The sequence below is a fragment of the Triticum aestivum genome, chromosome 6B (genome assembly GCF_018294505.1).
Source record: "Triticum aestivum cultivar Chinese Spring chromosome 6B, IWGSC CS RefSeq v2.1, whole genome shotgun sequence".
Lineage (NCBI taxonomy): Eukaryota > Viridiplantae > Streptophyta > Magnoliopsida > Poales > Poaceae > Triticum > Triticum aestivum.
Genome location: NC_057810.1, coordinates 150,003,776 through 150,012,146, shown reverse-complemented (window position 1 = coordinate 150,012,146; position 8,371 = coordinate 150,003,776). Strand labels below are relative to the sequence as shown.

The 8,371-nt window shown below is 47.1% G+C and overlaps 1 long non-coding RNA gene across 1 annotated transcript; it reads left to right on the top strand.

Annotated features, from left to right (window-relative positions):
* Positions 1–5,093: 5,093 nt before the first annotated feature.
* Positions 5,094–8,125, top strand: LOC123136274 (uncharacterized). Its single transcript, XR_006466735.1, has 2 exons — positions 5,094–5,438; positions 5,526–8,125. It is a non-coding gene; the product is annotated as an uncharacterized lncRNA (long non-coding RNA).
* The last annotated feature ends 246 nt before the right edge of the window (positions 8,126–8,371 follow it).

Below are 8,371 nucleotides of genomic sequence, written 5' to 3'. Positions count from 1 at the left end.
GAAATGATGTTGCTAATGATTCCAACATCTCCTTTGGCACGCATAAGGTCACGAATCTCAAATAGACAATCGCCAAACTTAGGATCATTAGGACTCATCTTATTCAAAGCAATAGACTTGTGAAGAATCTCATCTAAGTTTTTCAAGGAATAGTCTAGAAAGCGTTCCTCAAGAAATCTCCATATGGTGTAAACACAATCAAGAGTAGGCAAGCATGCTATCAAATTTCTAGGCAAACCTCTAGTGATAAGATTGATAGTTCTAAGATTGTGAATCATGTCAAGAGACTCATCAGGGGTAGGATGCAAGGGGTCAACAAGGGGCGCACAAGGGGTAGTAATGTACTTGTTCAAGTGATATTCATTGAAAATTGCGAGCATCTCATTTTTCCAAGCATTAAAGAACTCTCCATCAAGTATGGGCACTCTATGTCTAAAACTCCTCATCGTAAACTCGCCCATCTTCCTCCAATGTTGTTTAAACCAAAGCAATGGAGACCAAAGCTCCGATACCAATTGAAAGGATCAACAAGAGGTGTCTAGAGGGGGGTGATTAGACCCTCAACAAGTGAAGGTAGCAGTTTTTCAAGTTAAGGTTGGAGATTAGCATAATTTCAAGCATTCACAATACAATTCAAGCAAGTATGGCAAGAGTATATGAGCAGCGGAAAGTAAAGCATGCAAATTGCAAGAAAGTAAAGGGATGGGATTGGAGTGTGCAAACGCAATTCGAGACACGGAGATTTTTGGCTTGGTTCCGATAGGTGGTGCTATCGTACATCCACGTTGGTGGAGACTTCAACCCACGAAGGGTAACGGTTGCGCGAGTCCACAGAGGGCTCCACCCATGAAGGGTCCATGAAGAAGCAACCTTGTCTATCCACCATGGCCATCGCCCACAAAGGACTTGCCTCACTTGGGTAGATCTTCATGAAGTAGGCGATCTCCTTGCCCTTACAAACTCCTTGGTTCAACTCCACAATCTTGACGGAGGCTCCCAAGTGACACCTAACCAATCTAGGAGACACCACTCTCCAAAAGGTAATAGATGGTGTGTTTATGATGAACTCCTTGCTCTTGTGCTTCAAATGATAGTCTCCCCAACACTCAACTCTCTCTCACAGATTTGGATATGGTAGAAAGATGATTTGAGTGGAAAGCAACTTGGGGAAGGCTAGAGATCAAGATTCTTGTGGTTGGATTGGAATGTCTTGGTCTCAACACATGAGTAGGTGGTTCTCTCTTAGAAAATGAGTAGTGGAAGTGCAGGCACGTTCTGATGGCTCTCTCTCGTATGGAGAAGGGGGTGGAGGGGTATATATAGCATCCACACAAAATCTAGCCGTTACACACAATTTACCAAACTCGGTGCGACTGAATAGTGAAACTCGGTCAGATCGATATAGTTCAAAATGTGAAATTTAGAGTTTTCGGTGGGACTGACGAGGTCAACTCAGTGAGACCGATGTGCTAGGGTTAGGGAAAAATCTCATCTCGGTGAGACCGATTGCATGAACTCAGTGGGACCGGTTTCAGCCATAAGCAAACAGAGACTTTGTCAAGCAAACTTGATGGGACCAACTGCGTATCTCGGTGAGACCGAAATAACTGCAATAGGTAACAGAGAGTTTGCAGGGCCATCTCAGTGAGACCGAACTGATTAGGATTTCTGGCAGTGGCTATGTCAAGTGAACTCGGTGGCGCCGGATAGATCAAATCGGTGGGGCCAAGTTTGACTTTAGGTTTAGGACATATGTGGAAATGAGAAAGTGGTTGAGGGCTTTGGAGCATATCACTAAGCACTTTGAGCAAGCAAGCCATTAAGCAACACCTCATCCCCTTTTAATAGTATTGGCTTTTCCTATGGACTCAATTGATCTTGGATCACTAAAATGAAAATGTAGAGTCTTTGCCAATGTTTGTCCTCACATCTTGAAGGGGTTCCATATCCTCTTATCCTGCCACTCCAATGTTGAACTTATCTGAAATATACTAGATAGAAATATTAGTCCAACAAGAGATATGTTGACATTAATTACCAAAATCACCCGGAGAGCACTTGTGATTTCATCCTCCTTTTCTAAAAAAATTGTGGGTTGCATGCTTTTTCCCGCTGAATGAGAGTGTCGAGTGTGTTGGCTCCATTGTGGTGGCGAAATTTTCACTTCAAAGGTGGTCTTTGCTTGATTTTCTCTCCATGTTTATCCCGGCAGTTCTAACCCTCTGATGTTTCACTAGTTCTCCCTCGATCAAAAACAAGAAATGAGCATGTGTGCCAATGCGTGCGGTCGCATCCAACAATGAGCAGTCCAGTACACAAGGGCTCGTTCTGATGCTGGCCATTCCAAAATTAATGCGTCGCCATCGAGCGCCCAACACTTTCTCGGCTTCCAACCCCTCAAGAGAAGTGGTGTAACCGTACAAGGTCTAAGCGTGTCATGATGAGCTACACCTACAGCAAATCAGCGATCGATCTCAATTGTGTTGGTTGGGTTTGGTGAGGAATCCAAGACGGACTCGTAAACCTCATGCAACCATCCGGACCGCGTTGTCCGGATCATAGAAGCCATCCAACGCTGACTTGTGTCGGTCCGCGGGGCGGTTCGGACGCGATTTCTCCCGCAAACCGGAGACAAACGTGGGAAGGTTTGCGGGAGAGTTTGGACTGATCACAAGCCCGCTTCTGACTGCCTTGTCCCACCAAGAACCCGTCACCCGTCCCTCTCGCGGTTTCCTTCCGATGCACGCGTCGCTTACTGCGTCACTTTCAATGCGGACATAGATTCCTGAGGAACCAACTCCGGCCGTTGCCCCGCATTGAAGCTGCTGACTGGCCCTTCGTCTGGCCCTTCCCGCGGCTATTTCAGTCCTGTGCCGAGTTGCACAGAGATGCACCACGCCCTCCCCCCGTATCCGTGCCCGAGCCCCCCCCCCTCCTCTTCGACCCAAGCTGTGGCAATGCTGAAGTCGTGGTGCTCCGTGCCAGCAGGCAGAGTAGGAGGAAGCTCCTCCGGCGGCGGTTCTTGGCGCCACAGCAAACGCTCTCCGGGCCCGTCAGCGTCCACGGCAGCCAGTGACAAGGAGGAGCAGGCACCAACGACGTCGCCGCAGCAGCCGCCCCAACTCCTCATGGAGGCTGCTCTAATGGACGAAGATTTTATCCGTCAAATCGAGTTAATGATGGAGCGGTCACTCCGTGACATGGGGCTGTTGCCGCCATCGCCGGCGTGTGAAGGAGGACCTGGCCTCCCCGACGCTCCACCACGTCAAGACCGAGCAGGCATCCACGCTCCTGCCGGTGAAGGAGGAGCCGGCCTCGCCCCGGCACAACCGTGGCTTCCAAATCGGACGTCGCGTCAAGGAGGAGCCGGCCTCGCCCCCGCACCACCACGGCGTCCAGATCGGACGCTGCATCAAGGACGAGCATGGGTCCCCGCGGCGCAGCCACTACGACCACATCGACGCACAGTTGTTGCCGCCGCGCCGCCTCCGCCTCGCCATCAATGAGGAGCTGCCGCCCGTGATCAAGAAGGCGAGGGGCCACCTCCTCCACTACCTTGGTGGTCCCTCGGGCTCGAGGGCCATCGTCTCTAAGGCAGAGTGTGCGGCTTGGCAGCAGGAGCGGTATGACCGGCGCAATGCCAGTCGTTGCTCTGCGTTCGCCAAGAGCGACGTGGCGCCAGACTGGGTCCGCAGCGACCCATACCTCGCCACCGTGTGGGCACTCGACCGCTCCGTGACCGCTGCAGAGACGGTACCAAGGCGTCACCGCCGCCTTGACGATGAGGATTGATTGCTTAGCGACTGCTCCACCAAAGACGGTCGCGGCAAGGCAACCGCCAGGGTTCCGAAGGCCACGTCGGCAACGGCCGTGGCAACATTCCGCACGACGCGGCAAGAGGTGGAGCGGCTCCTCCGCGAGCGGCAGGCAGCCTCTGGACAAGGTTGTCGCGGCCCTCCGGCGCCGTACCGCCGATGGAGGGACGATGACGACGATGGCACCGACAGAGACGGTGGTACGGTAGGGCAGGGCGGCCACGCGTATGTGGTGGTTGTCCGGTACAGGGTTTAGGTTGTTTTCTAGTTTTTTAGTTAAACGGTCGAAATATGGACCTTTTTATGTAAATTATATCTAAACTGGAATGAAATCCGTCTCGTTTGATTGAATTTCACCTGGTTGGTTCGAATTGTTGGTCGGATGTATGCGGCTACGATTGAATGGCTGTCTCCCGCATCCATGTCCGCAGACTAGTCCCCGTGTTCACGAACGAAATATATTAAGACGTGAAAATATAGCAAGGTTGTGTACAATTGCAATAAGAAAGAAAACAATCCATTATGAAAATTAAGCGTCGCGCAAAGGGCGGCCAACCAGTTATGCCACGTGGTGCAAGCTGATTGAACGCGGTGAGAAAGTTTTTGGGATATTATTTTTAAATGGAGGTGAGGAATTTTTTATAATTTTTTTCCTTTTAGATAGATGTGAGGACCTCACACATTTTTTTAAATGAAGGGCTATTCAAAGTGGCACTTGCTGTTAGGCTGCGTTGACGATTTTTTTTCTTTTTTTACTTCTTTTTCTAAATGAAGGTGAGGATTTTTTTAATGTTTTTCTAGATGAAGACGAGAACTCCGTCAATTTTTTAAATGAAAATGTGCGCACAACTTCCTCTCAAGCGGCGTCACAGGGTGACGCCCCAACCACTAGTCCATTATGAAAAGTGTGCACAACCATGGAATGCGGACATATAGTTAACTTCACTAACTAAAACTTGAAGTAGTTGCATATTTGTACCAAAAGTACATTATAACACAACACCAATAAAATTAAGGACAGTATAACCGCACCTAATCCCTACCCTCACAGTGATTTACGTTTTTGGCCGTCCGTTTTCACGATCTAAACATTTCTCACCGTTAGATCTCATTTGTACAGCAATCTATCCCGCACTGTGTCTAATCTGGCCCAGCTCTCATATGGACTGCTGCTTCAGAGGCCGAAACGAAGGCCTGTCGTTAACTGGGCCGTCGGCCAGCCCATTCCAGCGCCTCGCTAAAGGAGGTCGACCGCGTCCATCCAATCCCGATGCCAGGCACCTAGCCACCAGTGCGCCATGGGGGTCGCACCGCCGGCCACGGGACGAAGCTGGAGGGGATCCAAGCGAGGCGGTCGATACAGAGGATGCTTGCGACTCGGGATACAAAGGATGCGGCCGATCTACGTGGATCGAGCTAAGGCGCCCGAGGGGACGAAGCTGAGGCGAGGCGCGTGAGGGGATCCAGTCTGCGTCCGAGGGGATGAAGCTGAGGCGGCGTGCGCGAGGAATCCAGCGCGAGGGAAGGCGGTGCCCGGTAGAACTGACATCCCTAGGCGAGCAGTCATCGAAGATGGTCGTCCTGCTCCCCCCCTCTTCACGCCGGATATTCCTTCCCCTGTAGGTACAAATCGACCCATCTCTCTTACACGTTATGCTAATAGTGGAGACGGAGGTTCCTTGTCCTGATCCGTCCGTCTTCCTCGAGCAGCGATTCACTCGTAGATTCATCCTTCCCTTCGCACGACGTAGTTATGACCCAGCTAGACCAGGACGCATCAATTCACATCGTCCATTCATCTATCTAGATTTCTGCTGCTTGGCCAGGAGGAATTAGACCAGGCAAGTCCATGACGAAAGAACAAACAGGTTGTGAATTAGAATTATTTACTGGCTCGATAGCTTCCAGCAACACATGATTGGTTGATCCTAGGAAGTCACAAACTAGGGCATCGCCCTTGGTTGATCGAGGATCACTGAAAGGGGCATTGTATCATCCGCAGCGACAACAGGGTCATCGATGTGCGCCCACATCTGCCAGGCAACGGCCAACAGCAACCTGGGCACACTCCAAGGCTTCACAGGAAGCAAGTATCCCATCATCTTAGTGTATTTTTTATTCAATCTTTTATTCTTCGTAATTTCTGATCTTCTCAAATTGTCAATTGAGTTTTCCTTTTATTGTCCTTAATTTACTGATGTGTCTTAAGCATTCCGTCAAACATGAGCACTAAATTACATTGGTCAATTTCCTTTGTTCTTGCAACATAACTAAATTATTGGAGACATTGTCGCTTGAAAGATTAATTTATAATTTTGTTGTCATTACTTTAAAACTTCTTTGTCTTGAAAGCCCCTCCTCAGATCCCTTATATCTGTTTTTGCAACTGTGCTGCTGCCAATCTCTACTTTGTTATTTGATGATTTGTGCAGCAGGGTATGTCAGAAAAAAAAACATTTTGATCATGTGACCTATTACATGTCTGAATTTGTAGATGAAGTCGATGGTCTGGAGAACTTGATATTGATTTAATTAAAATGTGAGGTTCCCAGCTCACTGAATGCATTCATCCATCTACACAAACTATGGCCTCTAATGATTGCTGAGTATCTTCGTTTTCTTGCGACTCTTTTTCCATTTCATATTACCTATTGCAATTTATTGTACTTAATGTATCCGAATAGAGTTGAGCCAGTGCAAGTTCTGTGTATTAGAGATTAGCTCTTCTTGCCGAAAATATTTTGCCCAACTTTTTTGTTATTGAAGGTGATCACAATCTTCTCAGAATCTTTGAACCTTGGAGACGTATACAGATTCCGAGCAACAGCTATTGGGTGGCGATTGAAGCCGATTCACCATCGTTGAAACCAATGAAGCAATTCATGGCAGCTAATGTGAGCCACTTGCCGGTGCCAATTAATGGGCGTACATTATTATTCTGGCAACCTACACATACTTGAGTTCATGCGCTTATATATATGCTTTGTCACCTCATGCTCTCACGTTCCCCTTCTTCTGGCAATAGAATCTCGAGCAGCGATGTTTCGTGGCTATTTTGCCCCTCTTATCTTCCAGCTTTTTGCAGAATTTGCCCTACAATTTCATCTTCCACTCAACTATTCCGTCGATCTCTTTTTGACCTTTACTTTTCATGGGAAGTGTTCATATTGCTTATTGTCTATCGATTTGGCGTATTTTAGAGCTCCGTTCTCATATATTGTTTGGAGTGTTCTTTATCTGACAATCTGCAATGGTTCTCGGCCAGGTAAGGCTGTCATACCTTGTCTCTTCATGCTTCAGTATCCATGTATTTAAAGGTTTTCATCTCACAATCTCTAGTGGAACTTATTGATATGTATGTGCATCATACATGACGTGGTACTATTTGTTGCTGTATGCAACACGTTACTTAGAAGTTAGAGTATAGTCAAATGGGCAGAAAAGAGAACTAGGTTGTTCTATCCTTAAGCGAACAAATACCAAAGCATATTCATTTGGCAAACCTTCTGCATAATTAGTCACGTAAATAGGAGCACCTTGTTTCAGATGACAGCACTATGGAACATTTTTCTGCTGGAACGAATATGTGCAAAAGGAATCCAGCTGGTTGAAACCATGTGTTGCAGTGCAGGTGGTGTCTACTCACCAAATCTTGTGGACAAACCTCCTGATATTGCAAACCTTATGCGCTTTACTGGCGGCCGTGAAAGTCGTGAATTTATTGCCCATTTTTTGTATGTATTAAACCTCTATCAAAGAAACAAATAGTCAATCAACTCCACTAATCTATATGATCAAATTTCAGCTTCCCTTTTCATCTTTCCACGCTGCTTTCCATGCGATGCAGTTTGACTTTGATTCGAAGTACTTGATCCTGAATGTAAACATTGTTTTAGATAGAAGACATGTGATGTAAGTTGCATGGACAAGATCTTTCTTTTGGCCTTTTCACATTTGGCTTCTCATTCCAAAAGCAGAGAGAAGATCTTACTTCTTTGCAGGTGCAACTTAGTGGCCTGCAAGGAAACTGCTTGAGAGAGATGAAGCTGCAAGGTCAGTGGATAGTTTGATCGACCTGTGATAATAATTCTTGATGGGAATATGAAATTAGCTATTTCGGAAAACTGTAATCGTGCTTGTTTGTTACACGTGTATTGTAACATCACCTGGAAACATTTCCACATTCCTTCTGTATGTATGATAAAACTGTGGACTCAATGTAGGTAATCACTTCTTTATTGATAGCACTGCCAAATACTTGCTTATTCGATCAATTTTAAAAAGAAAAAAGTCCATTTTACTACCCTGAACAAAGTCGGTAGTTCACATAACCCCCTGATGTTTTTTCCTGCTCCTTTACACCCCTCAACTATCCCATACCGGTCAAAAACACCCCCTGAGTGGTTTGCCCCGATCGGATGCTGACGTGGACACAGTCAATGGCGGTATTTGACCAAGGATGGGTTCCTATCTTCTAGCCACTCTCACTGACATCTGGGTTCAGTCAACGCTGACTGTGCTAGTCAAATATGACACAAACTGCCGGCGACCTCAAA